An 18,482-nucleotide genomic window follows, 5' to 3' on the forward strand; every position below is an offset into this window, starting at 1 on the left:
CATCAGGAGAGCTCAGCTGCAGACAGAATGCACATCATGAAGCAGGAGCCACCCTGGGATTCCTCAGATGAAAGCCAATTTCAATGAACATTGTGTTTCAAAGCCTGCTTCCTCTTGCTCGGTAAGAGCTGCAGAAGGAACATCCCACTTGCGTCTGCTGACACAAAAGAATGCTGTGACTGGGAGATCTTATCGAGCCTTCCTGTGCCACAGCAACAGAGCTCCAGTTGTGTCTTGTAAGAATTGGTCATTGTTTCATGGGGACGACTGGCTCCTTTGGGTGGGATCTGATGGCATCTCATGGAGTTGAGGTAGGTGGTGCTGGGAGGTCAGCCAGCCACATGACCTGGCTTGCTGGCTTCTCGGAAGTCAGATAGAAGAACAAACTTCACCCAGTTTGCTGGATGCCTAATAGTTAAACATTTTAAGTTTAACCATTAAAATATGTATATTCTGTTTCCTTAATAATATCTTCAACTGTACAAGTTAAGAACAAAAGCTAGAAATGATGTCCAGGGTTTCTCTGCTGGAATAAGCTGTTTTTTGTTCTCTTTTAACCAACAGTTGCTTGATTCTGACGAAACTGAGAAAAATCAAGTAGTGTTTTGAAAAATATAAATGTAATTATTTAAAACTATCTCTGGAGAATGTAGATGCTAATATGTAAACATTTTAGTGTTGATGACATAAGTCTCAAAAATATATATTTGCTTCATGAAGGTGAACCTTGTTTACAATCATCACATTTATATATAATAGTGTAAGTTAATAACCTCAACTGAATTAAATTTGGCTAATTCTAGATAATGTCTCCTTTTCCTAGAAAGTTTGTGGCCTCTTCTAGAGAGGGAAAATTGATGGTTACTTGTTCAGTTATATGCAGAGTAGAATTTGAATTTTGTTCTCTTTCCTGTTTGTCTTCCTAAAGGACTGCTGTAGTAATGAATACATATGGAAATATATGTAACTGTCAGTAAGACATGTCAAGGAAAAGGGGGGGGCATGAGTTTTCTAAAGGAACTTAAAAAAAAATTTTAGATTGAGGGGGTACATGTGCAACTTTGTTACATGGGTGTATTGTGTGATGCTAAGGTTTAGGCTTCTATCTGAACCATCAGCCAAACAGTAAACACATTATTCAACAGGTAGCTTTTAAACTCTTGCTTTGCTTCCTCACCCCTTCCCCCACTTTTAGAGTCCCCAGTGTCTGTTGTTTTCATCTTTATGTTCATATGTACTCAATATTTAACTCCCACTTATAAGTGAGAATATGCAATATTTGATTTTCTGCTTCTGCACTGATTCACTTAGGATAATGGCCTCCAGCTGCATCCACATCTCTGCAAAGGACATGATTCCATTTATTTTTATGGCTGCGTAGTATTCCATGGTGTATATGTATCACATTTTCTTTGTCCAGTCCACCATTAATGGATACCTAGGTTGATCCCATGTCTTTGCTCTTGTGACTAGCGTTGTAATAAACATATGAGTGTAGGTGTATTTTGGTAGAATGATTTATTTTCCTTTGGGTATATAACCAGAATGGGATTGCTAGGTCAAATGGTAGTTCTAGTTTTAGTTTAAAGAAATATTTTAAATCCCTCTTTCCCATATCTTCCTGTAGAATTTTCTAAAATGCTGTTTGTTCCATATATTCTGATATTCAGAAAAAAACAATTATTTTCCTTGAACTTTCTACAAGGTTCTGAGGATCAAGATATTACCAAAACACCATCTCTGTTCTAAATATACATTTTAAAATTATCACACATAATTAGTTATGTGTAAATGTTTCTGCCCTCAGTGAACCGTGAGCACCTTGAAAAAGGGAGCTAGACCATATTCATCTTCCTGTCTCCAGTGTTGACCACAATGTCCTGCACATAGAAGGCTTAGTGAATATTTATTGATGGACAGGTGGATGGATGGGTGAGCAGATGGATGAATGGATGGCCATGCTGTAGCCTAGCACATTTACAAGTAGGGATTTAATTCAGGCTGTCCACGTGGTGCTTGACATGACTACACCTGTTAATCCTCTGGGCATTTATTATCCCACTCTTTTTTGTTTGTTTGTTTGTTTGTTTTGAGGTGGGGTTTCACTCGTGTTGCCCAGGCTGGAGTACAATGGCACTATCTCAGCTCACTGCAACCTCCACCTCCTGATTTCAAGCAATTCTCCCACCTCAGCCTCCTGAGTAGCTGGGATTACAGGCATGCGCCACCATGCCCAGCTAATTTCTTGTTGTTGTTGTTGCTGTTGTTGTTGTTGTTGAGATGTAATCTTGTTCTGTCACCCAGGCTGGAGTGCAATGGCGTGATCTGAGCTCACTGCAACCTCTGCCTCCCGGGTTCAAGCAATTCTTCCACCTCAGCCTCTCGAGTAGCTGGAATTACAGGTGCACAACACCATGCCTGGCTAATTTTTTTTGTATTTTTGTAGAGACAGATTTCACCATGTTGGCCAGGCTGGTCTTCAACTCCTGGCCTCAGATGATCCACCCGCTTCGGTCTGCTAAAATGCTGGGATTGCAGGCGTGAGTCACCGCGCCTGGCCTATTATTCCACTCTTAATTACAGAGAATGCAGATATTTTCAAGATCACCTTTTCCAACTCCTTCAGTTTACAGTTGAGGAAACGAGATTCAGAGAGAGAATTTGATTTATCCATAGTCACATAGCTTATAATTAAGTGAGAGCTCATGGTTAACATCCAGATCACTTGATTTTCAGTCAAATGCCAACTACATGATGTTGCTTTCCATGACTCATATTTGGAGGTTTCCAGGCACCCTGTGGAGCAGTCTGTCCCTCCTGGCTCATCTGGGGCAATATGAGAGCAAATGGGGCTAGAACAAAACTGGGTGAAAGGAGAAACTCTAGGGCTGCTGAATTCACATGCTGATGGTGCTGAGGAAAGGTAAGAACAAGAATGACTCACGGTTATTCAGGCTGATGTCATTCCATCACTCCCTCAGAAGATGCCACACTAAAAATTCAGCGGATGGCATCCCATCCCTTCCTAGGTTTCCTGGCTAACCTCCGGAGATGGTGCTGTCCAGCCCTACTCCACTTACCAAAGTATCTGTTTTATGCAAAGTCCAACCTTTGGAACCCTTTCCAAAGAGCTTTTTTCCCCACCACTTAATGGTGAGGCTGATGTAATGGTACTATCTCTAGACCTTCCTGATATAAGGAAATGCTCCTAATGCATTATTTCTGATTGCCTGGATTTTGGTTTCCCTTCATGCTCAGTTCCAATGCATCTAAATGCATATGATGGATCTATACTTAACCGGAATGTTGTTCATTAATAATTTAACCTTGGGCAGGAGTGGTAGCTCATGCCTGAAATCCTAGCACTTTGGGAGGCTTAGGCAGGCGGATCACGAGATCAGGAGTTCGAGACCAGCCTGGCTAACATAGTGAAACCCCGTCTCTACTAAAAATACAAAAAAGTAGCCAGGCGTGGTGGTGGACTCCTGTAATCCCAGCTACTCAAGAGGCTGAGGCAGGAGAATTGCTTGAACCCAGGAGGCGGAGGTTGCAGTGAGCTGAGATCCGGCCATTGCCCTCTAGCCCAGGCGACAGAGTGAGACTCCATCTCAAAAAATAATAATAAATAAATAAAAGAAAAAAAAGAATTTAACCTTGTAAACTATTTTAGAATGAGCACATAACAGAATAGAGGAATCTCAAAATAATTATGCTGAGTGAAAGAAGCCAGACCAAAAAAAGAGAACATACAGTATTATTCTGTTTATATAAAACTCTAGAAAACGCAAACTAATCTAGAGGAAGAAAAAGCACAGCAGTGGTTGTCTGGGGAGATGGGGAAGGAGTGGAAAGGACAGAGGAATAGAAAGGGGAACAAGCAAACTTTGGAGAGTGATGGATATGTTCACTGTCTTGATTAGGGGATCTGCATATGTCAAAATTTATCACACTGTACAATGTAAATATGTGCAGTTCATTGTATGTCAATTATACCTCAAAAAGCTGTTTTTCTTAAAGAATGTAACCTTTTAACATTCAACTAAAATATGGTATTATTAAGGTTTCAATAAGAGAAACAAAAACACTAGGATGCCTGTGTGTGTGTATGTATGTATATTTATATAGTTCTGGGGATTTGACATTACATAATAGTGTGGTGTGGTTAAGTCATGTCTGTAAAGCTGTTGTCTTCATATCCAATGCTGGAGCTTGAATTCCAACGACAGGTTGTCAGGAAAGGAAGATGGATATAAAGTGGGGAAGAACCAGAGCAAGCTGGAACCCCAGACACAGTGGGGGCTCACAAGGACAGATTGAAACTTGCATCAATTCTGAATGCCTCTAACCTTGGTTGTATAACATTCTTCTGAGGCAGAGCCCTTAATTATAGAGCTCAGTACAGGTGTGTACCTGGCTCAGGAGTTGGAGAAGCTTCAGGAGGATCCCTCCAGGGGAAGGTGGAACACTTGCAGGCCCAGCTGCTGTCTCATGCAAGAGGTGATCCAGCAGCGAAGAGACATATATAAGCTAGCAAATGACTGCTGCTTTACTCTCCTCTCCAAATTTTGCCCGAGAATCTCTCCTGTGACCCACCCTAACCAGAAACACATGGAAAAGGGAATTCTGGGAAACAGAGTTCAGTCTAGTTGGGTTCACTCTTTACAAAGCCATGCCTTGACAACTTGGCCTCCTACTCATCTTAAATCAAACTTAATTTCCAGTTAAAGATAATAACAAAATCATGCCTGCCTCTAACATGGTAACATCTGTCCCCAAAACAACCAAAACACACTTTTCCCTAAGAGAGAATCCAGCATTCTTTTTTTTATTTTGGGTGATGTCCATTTTTCTTTTAACAGATTCACACCAGATTCTCACTTCTCTTTTGATATCCTACAACTTATATATTGAGATATTAAGTTAAATAGTATTAACACATTTTCTGTTAGATGATGAGGGAATGAGACAGAAGACAAATACAAAATAATTGGTTAAAGAAATATATACATGCATATTGATATGTATGTTTGCATATAGTCATATAAAAATAAAGAAGAAATACTCATAACTAGTACAGTACTTGCATCTGTCACTGGTCACGTGGCCATAGCTGGTATTTAGAACTATATTCTTCCACTACCTATTTCATGTTCCCTTTGTTCTCAGTACTTTAATTGGTCATGGGTTCTTGACTGGTGGTATAAACCAAATCTTTGTTCCTGAATGTTCTAGGCCATTAGCAGTCTTGCTAAGTTGAACTGATGTAGTTTTCTATTCACTTTAGTCACAGGATATGGTAGTACTAAGAGGAAATGTAGAACTTTAACTTTTGAGACATGCTCCTCCTGATTCTCTTTGTGTAGAAGCAGCCTAGATTCAATCACTGCCTTCTTTGCCTGTTTATTCAATGGCGTGAGTCAAAGTGGTCAGGTGACACTCCAGATCAGCTGAGTCTTCATATGTCCCCTGGCAGAAGAACTCCTCCTTTTGGAACTAAGACCTCTTTGCCACCCGAGCCTGATGTCACAGGGATGGGAAGCAATAGTTTGTTAGTGAATTGCTAGGGATAATAGTGAGAGGATCCTGTCCTATTTCCACCCCTTGATCCCCATACGCATGAGTTCTGGCTAAGGAAGAAACAGAAATACATATTGGATGCTGATCTAGAGCATACTTTGAATCTTAAAGGATCACACATGAGTCTCAAAAGGACATTCCACCATTCTATCAAGCCAGCTGCTTCAGGGTGACGGGGTAAGATCAGTGGGTTACATGAGTCCATTGCTGTACCTCATTTACTGTGACACAAATTCCTTGATCAAAAGTGATGCTGTGTGAAATACCATGATAGTGAATAAGTTATTCTGTACATGGTTTTTGTAGTGGTTTTAGCAGGAGCATGTGGGCAGGGAAGTCAAATGCATATCCACAAGTGTCTGTTCCAGTAAGAACCAAATACTGCCACTTCCATGAGAGAAGTGATCTAATGTAATCAGCCTAGTAGCTGGGAATGGTGCCACGTCAGGGGCTCACTGTCAATCTCTGCTGTTAACAGATTAGGCACTCAGTGGTGGCTATAGCTAGATAGGCCTTGGTAAGTAGAACTTCATGTTGATGAACCCACGCATAACTGCCATTTTCTGCCACCTTTGCCTTTTTTTTTTTTTCATTTTCTAGTTGGATAATGACAGGAGTTGGTTGGCAAGAAAGGTGACGAATGTCCACAGAATGGCTCATTCTATTCACCTGATTAGTAAAATCCTCCTCTGTTGAGCTTACCCTTTGGTGAACATTCACATGAAACACAGATATTTTTATATACTATGCCCATTTGAAGAGGTCCATCAACTTACCTTTTCACCAGATTTCCTTGTCACCCAATTTCTCAATCATGTTCCTTCCAAATCTCTGACCATACAACCAAATAGCCCATGAATTAGTGTTGACTTGTACTTCTGGACATTTATTCTTTGAAGCAAAATGAATGACCAGGAACATTGCTTGAAGTTCTGCAAACTAGGCCCAAGATTTTTATCCCTTTATTGGCTTGTCATAAGAAGCTCTCCAAGGGTCATAGGTGTAAGTTGAGAGAAAGAAGGCTAACAGGAGTAAGGGCCATGGATATGTAGGCCACTTGCTCATGCAACATATTTGTGCTTTCAGGCCCTGCTGAGGCCCAATTTTGTATCTACCACTTCCATTTGGTCAGAGAGTCCTGCTGTGCATACTCAACTTTATGGCCTGGTGACTCAGACAACACTAGTAATGGGCAGCTCAGGCCATATGGTAATTTGGTAGCCCGTGGTCAAACATTCAGTCTCTACCAAGGCCCAGTAATAACATAAAAGCTATTTAGAAGAAGAATCATTACCTATAAAGAATAGCAGCACTTTCTTCCAAAATCCTAAGGGTCTGGTCTGTGCTTTACCTACGGGAGCCTGGCAAAGGCTTTAAACAGCCTTCCTTTCTGTTACTGACATTTCTAGCACCATTGGCTCTCTGGTTCATGTGGTCTAAGTGGCAGAGCTGCTTCCAGAGCAATCTGGACTTACGGAGCCTTCTCTTGTTCTGGTCTCTACTTGTGGGGTGCCTCAACATGCCTCAGACTCGATATTTGTGGGGTTTATTTTCCCCACAAATGTCTTGCCACTTTATCTAGAGCAGTTTGTACTTTTTAATTACCAGAGAAGGAATCAGAAAAGCTGAAGGAGGATCCACAGGAAGATGAAACAGCTGCAAGCCTGGCCACTGCCCACACCAAGGAAGTAAGCCAGCAGATAAGCCACAGCGTTTGGATGGCAGCCGAAATGTGGCTGCTGCTTCCCCTCCACCCTCCTGCCTCCCACAAGAACCTCTCCCCATAGCTCACCTTACCCAGAAAGATACAAGAACATGAATTCTGGGAAATGTAGTTCATCCTAGCCAAGTTGACATATTGCACACTACATATTCAACTTATGATCTACTATTATAGGATGGAGAATCCAGTTAAAAAAAAAAAAAGGTAGATGGCCTATCTTGGCATGATCTTGTTTCCTGAAGAATTCATCTGACAAAACTTTTTCTTACCTACAAGGCTTTGATTCCATAGAATTTGTGTGTATGTTCTAGCTCTGGGGAGATGATCAAAAGGGAGCTGTTTCCAGAAACATTTTATTTTTTAATAAATAAATTCTTAACAGTGTGAAAATATATTCACAGTTTGAGTGTATTATTTATCAATTGCTTTTCCAGAGAGACTAAAATTTGCTTAGGTTTGAGGGGTTTTTTAAAAATATTTAATCTTCAAAGTATTAGCATTTACTTTTAAGTTAAAAAGTGTGCTATGGGCAAACAGCAATGTGATATGCTTTCGCATTGTAGCAAAAAGAACATCTCAACATTTGCTCTCCAGGCTTCTTGGAATGCAGTTCATTGTGGTGCTGTAGGTGACCGTAGTGTTTCCAAAATTGATTGTCCGGGAAGTGCAGGGTATCCCAGTGTGTTTACCTGTTCCTCTGAGAAAGCACTAATTTTCCTTTGTTTCTTTGTTTTGTTTCTATAAACCATCTAAGAGAAGACTGATGTCAACTTTTGTCTCATAATACGTGAATCTATGAGTTTCTCTCGGAAAATGGTAAGATCATTGATCTGTGCAAGAAAGGAGGGTATATGTAAGGAGTATGTGACAAGCTTTGCAGTGACTTGAAGGATCGATTTCACAACAGAGAGCAGCTAAAGAAAGAGAAAGTACAAGTGACACTAAAGGGAAGGTGATTTTCAAATCCACCCCTTCCTTATCTCAAACCAGTGCATGATTTCCTGATGAAGCCATTTGTCCACCCTACAGTGCTGTCGCTTCTAAAAATTCCTACCACAGAATAACAACTGTCAACACCTGCCTCAGACATAGGAGTAGGGAAGACTGCAAGTGCGAAAGAGACTTAAACACACCAACTTTTTAAGGACAAAATCACTCATATCAGCTGATCTGCGGAATTAAAGGAATTTTTAAAGTATGTGGTATTCTTGGGCATAGTATTGGCTGAATAATCATTTAACAAATGTCACTGGTGGATGAATTCAGTAAGAAAGGTGTCACGTTGGCTCTTCGTACAGACATTTGGCAAATAATTGGCTCTAAAGGGATTCTGATTTCTTCCCCTGCCATTTTGATCTTTCAAGTTTTAAAATAGCCAATAACATTGGTCCTTAGGGTTGGTGCGTGTTAGAATCACAATGGACAGAGACCCTGAAAAACTCTACAAAAGAGGGAGGAACAGAATTGAAAGGAAAAACGTTATGGAAATTTTCCACCCATGGATGGGACACACCCTCATGCAAACAAAGCTTTGGGGCGAAGACTATATTTTATAAAAACGTGATAAAACACTTGCTACGCCCTGAGGGGATGAACAATGGTTCTTTTTTTTAAATTTTTTTTTTTATCCTCCAAAATTCAGTGTCACATGCTGAGCAGTTGAAGGGAAAGGCCTTTTGTCATATCTGTTTCCAAACATCTATTTCCTTTCTGGAGCCCCAGAAGTTTGAGTTGCTGTCACAGTGAGGGGCTTTCTTGTGTCAGCCACTCTGATTCTGTGTCCTTGTCCTAACTAGGTTGTCTGCCAATGCTAACTGGCCAGCTCTGACAGGAGGTGCTTGGCCCAGGAAGAGTCATCAGGCCAGTTCTCTGGGCTACTGCTGTGTCTCTAGCTCTGCAGTTTGCTCTGCATCACTCAGCGGCAGACAGAGAGGCAGCTGCAAGCCCCTTGTGAGATTTCTTCCTTGCTGTCATCTCACGATGCTCTGTAATAAGGAGGCAAGTGGCTGAGGTCCCCTCAGTTGTATCTTGCTTCCCTCCCCAGTGCCTCTTCAAACCACTTTGTCAAAAACAACAACCACAAAACAAAAACAAAAACAAAAAGATTCTTGTGTTCATGATACTAAAACAAAATTGCTTAAGCTCTGTTGCTTAAGATTAAGCACTCAAAAAATGTCGAAGGTGGTCTTAAAAATCTGGCTGTGGTTAATGGGATCAGCTACATTTTTCTTTAAAATGATGTAACCCATCTCCTCCATTTTACTTTTGCATTTGACTTTCCAACTTCCACGCGAAGGAGCAGCATGTGGTTTACTTGTGGTCATATTACATGTTACTTTGGTGCTTTACAACTTTCAAAGAGCTTTTATATAAAAGTGGTATCATCAGATCCTCAGATAACCCTGTGATGTGGGTAGGTTGATGGATACACTGTCATCATTTCCCATATGAGGAAAGAAGAGTAAATAAGTTACACAACATGGACGAGGTCACCCTGCACTTCAGAGGTGGAACCAAATTCCAACAGAAGCATTGAATTTCTAAACGAGTTTTTGTTTTTTATCCTTTCCATCATACCAAGCTACCTCCTCTGTGAAGGAAAATTGCGTGCATCTCCCTAACCCAACATTTTTCATGTTAAATGTCCACTAAATTATAGCCACAATTTGGTAGTCTCAGTAGTTCTTCTAGTTTGAGGACAACTTTTTCCAAATTTCCATATTTTTTCTACTACTTTATCATTTTCTTCTCTACCCAGAATTCCATACTTAACATTCGCAACAACACCCTCTTTTATCTTTCTTCTTTCTTCCCTCTCTCTCTTTTTTTTTTTCTCCTTTTGTCCTCTTTTTCTCTCTGCCTTTCTCTGTCTCCTTTTTGTGTGTTTATTTTTGTTTTGGTTTTAGAGACAGGATCTTGCTATACTGCCTGGGCTGGTCTCAAACTCCTGGGCTCAAGCAATCTTTCTGCCTTAGCCTCCCGAAGTGCTGGACTTACAGGCATGAGCCATCATGTCCAGCCTGGTTTTGTTTGTTGATTGCATACTGAAAGTAACACATGACTGGAATATAAGAGAACTAAGTTAGAGATATTATAATTTCACATAACCTCTATAGGTCTCTGTTGTTTTATCTGTAAAATTGTTTTTCATAAAATAATAATGTTCTACACAAGTGAAGAAGAGAGAAGGGAAAATGGGATTTGTGTGCTGATCAAAAATAATATGTGGTTAAAAAAAATGAGGGCTACCTAATTTGTAGATTTTCTCATTTTAAGTAATAGATGATAGGATCAAATCCAAGTCTTCTGTCTACAAGTGAAATATTTAGTAAGTTGCTGGGTGCAGTGACTTGCATCTGGAGAGGCTGAGGCAGGATGATCACTTAAGTCCAGGAGTTTGAGGCTACAGTGAGCTACGATTGCTCCACTGCCCTCCAGCCTGGGTGACAGAAGACTCCATCTCTAGAACAAAATAAAACAAAACCCAAAATAAACAAAACCCAATTATTTAGTGATTTTATTTTTTAGTGACTTTGTTAGCCTTACCAATAAGTTACATTTATTTATTTATTTATTTATTTGAGACAATCTCGCTCTGTCCCAGGCTGGAGTGCTGCGCTGGTGTCTCGGCTCACTGCAACCTTCGCCTCCCGAGTTCAAGCTATTCTCCTGCCTCAGCCTCCTGAGTAGCTGGGATTACAGGCACATGCCACCACGCCCGGCTAATTTTTGTATTTTTAGTAGAGATGGAGTTTCACATGTTGGCCAGGCTGGTCTCGAACTGCTGACCTCGTGATCCTCCCATCTCAGCCTCCCAAAGTTCTGGGATTACAGCCATAAGCCACCACGCCTGGCACCAGTAAGTTATTTTCAATATGAAATGCCAAGACAGGATATACAAAATTTAGGAAAGAAAGAAGTCAGAATTTTAACAAGCTACTCCTGTCTTCACTATAATTAATACCAGATAATTTCTCACATTGATGGCATTTTTTTTTTAGAAACTCTAACAGTCAACAACAACAAAAAAAAACAAGAATAAGCAAAAGAGGATATGAAACGATTATTCTAGCATTCTATTTTTCTGGTTCTCTTTGTCAAGCTAAGCGTTATGAAGTGATGGGGGTGTTTGTTCTGACTAGAAATGAGTTGCATTTAGATATTATATACAAAAGTTTTTCCTGGAATAACATCGTTATTTAGCTAAAAAGCTGTAGCTCCATAGACTTGTGTGCTCTGAACACAGCTGCATAATTAGTAATCATCATTAATCATTTCTACTTCTGTACTTTTATCACCAACAAAATTATAGCAACCTATATTTTTAGTAAATTTTAATTGCAAGTTTAATTTGATATTTATTTATCACTATAAGAAGCAGTTTGCTGAACTGATTACACAAATTTAAAATGATGTTTCTGAAGATAGAAATAAAACTTCCCACCAGGAATAAACAGGCTTTTCAAAAGAAGAATATCTGCCTCTTGGCAATAAAAAAGAAAAAAAAAAAGGCTTTTAGGTTTTTTCCAAACCTTTAGTGTGAAAATGAGTGTTCATATGGATGGCTTTAGACTACCTATTAGAAAATGCATATCAAGTAAGAGATGTATAATTTATAGAGTCGATTGCTTTAAGTAGAGAAACTTAAAAAGGAGTCTTTGCAACTCAGGTTGTTCTCAAGAGACAAACGTATGTTCATTATTCATAGTTGAAACCTGCCTCTGAAATACACAACAAAAAGCAAAAGAAACTTAGAGAAATGTTGGAGAAGTAGAATGTTTTACCACTCTTGGAAAAATTTTCTTGTTTCTTTTCTGTAAGAAGGAATGAGATAGTTGCTAATACTCTTGAAAACTATCTTAGAGAGTGAGGCTTGAATAGTCGAGGTTTTCTCATGGGACTGTGCACTGATGTTTTGTGCTGCTGTATCAGGATCTCCAAGCTTTCCTAGGTGGACAGTTAAATGGATGTGTCAACAGAAGCTGAGAAATGTTCTCTCAGCCAGGCTTAAGACATGAAAGAGAAAATGGCTTTCTTCATTTACAAAATTGAGCCACAAATAGACTCAAGAACAAAAGCCGAACAAGGAAGATGAATAACATAGAATTATCACTGTCACTTACATTATGTCCAGAATAAGTGGACTGCAAAGGGCAAGTCATGTTGTCAACAGCCTGAGGTATGTGAGGAAACTCTCCTATGAAGGCCTATGTCCAAATGTCCTGAAATGGAAATCTGAGACCTGTTAGTACAAAAGTGCCCTGAATGTTCTTAACTGGCAGGGTGAAGGCAAGGGGACGGGGCTGCCTCTAAAGCAACTAGAACCCTTCAATCACATGCGAGGAACTGGTAATCTGAAAAAACAAACCACCAAGAACGGGTACAGATAAATGTCATAGCAAATCAAATGGAATGTGATAAGCCAAGCTCTATACTCCTATTAGAAAAGGGAGTTCCAAGGAGCAATATCTTGACATTTAAATAGTCTGCAGACACAAGCAATGCATTCTTCACAGGCATCTTATTTCCTGTTTTTGTTTGTTTGTTTTGTTTTTGACTTTTTAGTATTTATTTTAATGTTTTTCAAAGGGATACATTTTTTCCAATTTAAAAAGAGACATGGCCATCAAGAGTGGGTTAACATATAGCAGAATACCATATAAACAAATTAGCTGCTAGCTATAAGCAGCAACTTGGATGAATCTTAAAAGCAAAACATTGGGGCTGGGCGCGGTGGCTCACGCCTGTAATCCCAGCACTTTGGGAGACCGAGGCTGGCGGATCACGAAGTCAGGAGATGGAGACCATCCTGGCTACCACGGTGAAACCCCGTCTCTACTAAAAATACAAAAACAAAATTAGCCGGGTGCGGTGGTGGGCGACTGTAGACCCAGCTACTCGGGAGGCTGAGGCAGGAGAATCACTTGAGTCCAGGAGGCGGAGCCTGCAGTGAGCCGAGATTGCGCCACTGCACTCCAGCCTGGGCGACAGAGCGAGACACCGTCTCAAAAAACAAACAAACAAAAAAAACATAACATTGCACAAAAACACATCACAGAGGAATATGTATAATATAGTACCACCTATACAAAGGCCAAAGCAGGTAAAATTAATATATTATCAGAAATCCATAAATAGGTAGTAAAGCTATAAAGAAAAACAAAGAACAAGTACCATAAATTTCAGGATTGTTGCCTCTTGGTGGCGGGGAGAAGGAGATGTGATCAAGGAGGGCACGAAGGTGTCAAATACTGGCAGTGTTTTGTTACTTAACGCCGCTGGTGGGAGCCTGTGTGTTCTTTTTATTATTATTTACGCCAATTATAAATGTTGCCATCTACTTCTTTAAATGTATGATTTATAAGTTTGTTTTCTCAAAAAAGATGAGTCAAATTTTAAAATTTTATTTCGTTTCTTGGGATCCAAGTATCCCTGTCTTCCGAGGGTAGCCTTCATCCAGACACCTCTGAAGAAACCCAACATGCAGAGTTTCCGGATCCATAGACGATGCTGCCAAAGAGTAAAAAAGAAATAAAACAAGATAAAATAAAAATCAGGAAACATTATTGGTTGAACTTTTTTTTAAAGTTGGCATCATATATGTGAACTGACACTCAAGGCCTTTTACCACCTGAACCCAATCTTTCTTTCTAGGCAGATGATATCCCAGAACTTCCCAGTGGGACCTTTTTCCTTGTTAGTTGTGATTCCCTGGCCAAGCTTTATATTTCCCCTGTTTGTGCTGGGATTATCTCATTCCATTTACCTGCATTTCCCACCCTCTTGCTGTCCGACCATCTTAGTTTGACTCTTTCTGGGAAGCCACCTCCATAACCTTTGTCTGAAGTGCCCTGACTCTCTTTCTTGAGCTCTCAACAACTGCCAATTTAATTCTCCTAGCAGTTAACCTTGTGTGCCTTGTAACAACTGCATTTTCACCAGCCAGACCTCTTTCCCTCCTGGGCAGATAGCTTGACTTTATTTTCTGTCTTCCCATGCAGGTAGATGATTGAGTTCTATCTACCAGAAGCATATGCCTCCTGGAAGCCTGGTTATAACACCTCCCACAAAATCCTTCAAACGCTTTTTATTGTTCTCCTAAGTGTTGCTTATGGGGGACCCAGTGAAGTGCTTCAGAGCCCTAGAGACTTGCTGAGTCATATGAGGGATCAGCAAACTTTTCCTGTAAAGGGTCAGGTAATAAATATTTTAAGCTTTGTAGACTGTATAAAATCTCTGTTTCTTCTCCCTCTCCTCCTCCTCTTTCTCCTTCAGCTTCTTTCCTTTAAAAATGTACAAAACCTTTCTTCTTTTCCAAACTCTGGCTATATTTGACCTGTGAGCTGTAGTGTGCTGAGTCCTACATTAGAAGGAAAGATCTTGAGTTTCAAAATGACGATGTAAAGCAGAGACCCTCCTGCCTGCACCCATTCTCTGCAACTGACACTTTTCTGATTACTTTTCTTTTATTCTTTGTCTTTCTCTGAATGATAGATGTATGGTTGGCTTTCTGAGGTCAAATATAATAAAGAGGTAGCCAACTGTTTGGCAAATTTGACCAAGCAGAGTTCTGATACAAAGAATGTAGGACCCATTCACCCCCAATTAGTCTCTTCACTGAAAGGTGACTTACACCAGATATATCTTATTTACTAATTTGTTTAGTCCATGTCTAGGGAACCATTAGGATCAAGCCAACATGCCCAGGTCAGAGCAGCCTACTTCAGAATCAAAGCTTTAGGTTGGGCATGGTGGCTCACACCTGTAATTCCAGCACTTTGGGTGGCTGAGGTGGACAGATCACCTGAGGTCAGGAGTTCGAGACCAGCCTGGCCAACATGGTGAAACCCCGTCTCCACTAAAAATACAAAAATTAGCCAGACATGGTGGTGGGCGCCTATAATCTCAGCTACTTGGGAGGCTGAGGTAGGAAAATTGCTTGAACCCGGGGAGGAGGAGGTTGTAGTGAGCTGAGATCACATCACTGCACTCTAGCTTTGACAACAGAGCGAGGCTCCACCTCAAAAAAAAAAAAAAAAAGAAAAAAGAAATCAAAGCTTTAAAATCCAGCAGAAGTAAAATTTCCAAGTGGGAGGGAAGAGGATCAAGAGGAGAATCTGCAAGAGTAAAACAGGAAGAAGATGTGTGCTGCATGGCACAAAATGAATCTGCAAAGCATCTGGTAACTGCGGGTATATCTGACTCAATATTAATGCTTTGCCTAGGACCCCCAATCTCCCTCCTTCTCTCCAATTTTCTGAAATAACCCACATCTGTGAAGTGTTTTCCTTTGCTTATATTTTCAGTCCCTACTGATCCCTGGAACTCACTGGAGTCAGCAAGTACAGGCAGCCGTTGTAGCAAGTCAGAGTGCTGTGATGAAAGGCTTCAGGAGAAAAACATTCCACCACCACCTGGTTCACTCAGATACCTTGCCAGAGTACTGTGGTTCTCATGTAAAGAAAATGCCCTTTACCTCTTTCACGGTGTTTCCCCCTAAAACAGCAGATTCATATGGACACTGAGTAACTTGCTTTTTTTTTTTTAACTAGGCCAACATTTGTTTTGTTCCTTGAAGCTGCAGGTTCAAACTCAAGTGTGGTTTTTCTTTCTATAACACACTCAATCTTCAATGACCTACTCACATGCCAAGCTTAAGAGACACAAAAGGAATACTGGTGCCAAGCAAAAAGCCAACAGACTCTTGCTCTTGTTCTTGTAACATACTTCTAGAACCGAAGGAATGGGGTCTCCTTTTAATTGTGATGTAAAAAGTAGAAGAAAAGAGAGTTAGCTTTTCTACAGTTGATTTAGAAAAAGGGTCTCTGAAATTACATTCATATATATATACTTGCACTGGAGTAAGCCATATAGTAGATCTTCATTCTCAGCAATCACAATGTACTCCAAGTGACTTATTTATATGTGAGTTTTGACTCTACCTGCCTTTGTTAATTATTTGGTAAGCTAATATTAATAAGGTATTCATAGCTCATTTGCTAACTCTTCCAGGGAACCAACATCTCACTCGGGCCTCTGATATTGTAACTGTAGGCCTTTAAGAAACAACAGAAAAACCCAACTGAATAAAAACTGACCTCCTCTGTGGCTGCCCTGATGGAAGGGGCTCAGGAGCAACAGCCTTCGTGGTGCCCACCCTCTAGGCCAGAACAACAGATGCCCCACGTCTGAGTCTAGTGCCTCCAAGAACCATAGGTGAGGATTCTGGGGGTAGGGAGAGTGGGAGAAATTTCACCATCCCACAAATGAATGAACGCTGGTCTACTGTGTTTAGGGCAGTATATCTTGACCCAAAGGGATTGCATGGAATACACTTTATGTTTAATCTCCTAACACCTTTTTTCTAATGCAATTATTTGAAATATAACTCAGTAGAAAGACATGACCCTCCTGGAAGTGTCTTGAAATGCTTATTGCACAGTAAGGTTTCTGCTTATTTGCTTAATTTTTAAGGATTTGTAGCTTGACTTTTCCCCCCAGAATGGAGGAAAAGATGAGCAGTGTTAAATTTTGAACATCTTAAGAAGTCGTGGCCCTTGTTAAATTTTGTTTGAGAGAATTCATAGAAAGTTACTGTGAAACAACCATATTCTTAGAAAGCTTCTCATTTAAGACTCAATTGGGTCAGAGCTTAGGTTATTCTGAGAGCTGAATACATTTGTTCTCTCCCTGAATCACAGATTCTGACATGTTATTTTAGAAGTTCTTGGTCTTTTTCTAAAAATTGACAGGCATATGGAAAAGTTAATAATTCAGTGAGTAAAATACGCTTATATCTGCAAACAACAGCAATAAAAAAGATGCCCTATTTTTACTGTTAATCTTTCTAAGAGTTTTGAAAATGCAAACCCAAACTTGACATAGAAAAGGTACAAAAGATCTTGGCCCTTAAATTTTCTCTGCTGTTTTTCATTGTCATGCAATGTTTTAATTTTTCTTGAGATGAAACCACTTAGATCCCAACTTTAGATCACTATGTCCTATACTATCGGATCTATAGAATTTTAAAAGGTTAAGAACTTTCTTGGGAAAATGTGGCTTCTATGAAATATAATCACAAACATAAATAATGGCTATTTCTACATTATTTATGTTAATGTTTTACTCTTATGACATTAATTATATTCTTATAATTATTTATGTATTCCCTTTTTGTTTGTTTGTTTTTGAGATGTAGTCTCACTCTGTCACCCAGGCTGGAGTGCGGTGGTGCAATCTCAGCTCACTGCAACCTCCACCTCCCGGGTTCAAGCAATTCTCCTGCCTCAGCCTCCCGAGTAACTGAGATTACAGGTGCCCGTCACCACACCCGGCTAATTTTTGTATTTTTAGTAGAGGCAGGGTTTCACTATGTTGGCCAGGGTGATCTCAAACTCCTGACCTCTGGTCATCCGCCCACCTCAGCCTCCCAAAGTGTTGGGATTACAAGTATGAGCCACCACACCTGACCCTATTTATTTCTTTAAATTTATCTGATTTAAGACAAATTAAGGGATGATTTTCTTGTAAATGAAACTAATGTCTTTCATGAATGAGTAGTTGCAAACCAGATCTGATATTGTTTAAGGAGATATGAGAAGGACTTAGCTAGTCAGTAATAGTTTCTCCATTTATTTTCTACAATTCCTTACAATGATATTTCAGTTTATATTTGGAAAGTAGCTTCCAAACTATAAAAATTGCCTCACAGTCCATAAAACAATGTGCCACCTTCAAGCTAAAGATGAACACTTTTTTTTTTAGAGCATGAAAAGTTCTATTCCTTGGGTTGCTGTTCCATCTGTCCATAACTTTACAGAAAATTACCTACCAGGAGCTGAAACTTAAGCAGATCATATGTGAGGTCATACATAAATTCATGGAAAAAAGGAAGCCCTTCTTGCTGACAGATTTGGCTGTGAGCAATGGGATAGGGGCAATTCTTTTCCTCCTGGGGCCTTAGTTTCTTTAGCCTTGAATCTTCTTTTTCCTATTTCTACATGACTGCCTTCATCTTTCCTTGGGATCTCAGCTTAAAGGTCACCCTAGAGTGGTTTTTTCAGAGTAGGTGCCCTATTATATAATTGTCTCTGTAGTACCCGATGTAAGTTTAAGGTGCCCTGTAATCGTCTACATAGCACTTATCATGAACTGATAATCTTGGTTTTTGTTTGTTTCATGT

The 18,482-nt window shown here is 40.0% G+C and overlaps 1 long non-coding RNA gene across 1 annotated transcript; it reads left to right on the forward strand.

Annotated features, from left to right (window-relative positions):
- The first annotated feature begins 204 nt into the window (after window positions 1-204).
- LOC105526194 lies at window positions 205-14,528 on the forward strand. The gene is made up of 3 exons (XR_001004044.1): window positions 205-311; window positions 9,097-9,323; window positions 14,302-14,528. It is a non-coding gene; the product is annotated as an uncharacterized LOC105526194 (long non-coding RNA).
- Window positions 14,529-18,482: the final 3,954 nt, after the last annotated feature.

This window comes from Colobus angolensis, unplaced genomic scaffold, assembly GCF_000951035.1.
Source record: "Colobus angolensis palliatus isolate OR3802 unplaced genomic scaffold, Cang.pa_1.0 Scaffold58, whole genome shotgun sequence".
NCBI classification, from domain to species: Eukaryota; Metazoa; Chordata; class Mammalia; order Primates; family Cercopithecidae; genus Colobus; species Colobus angolensis.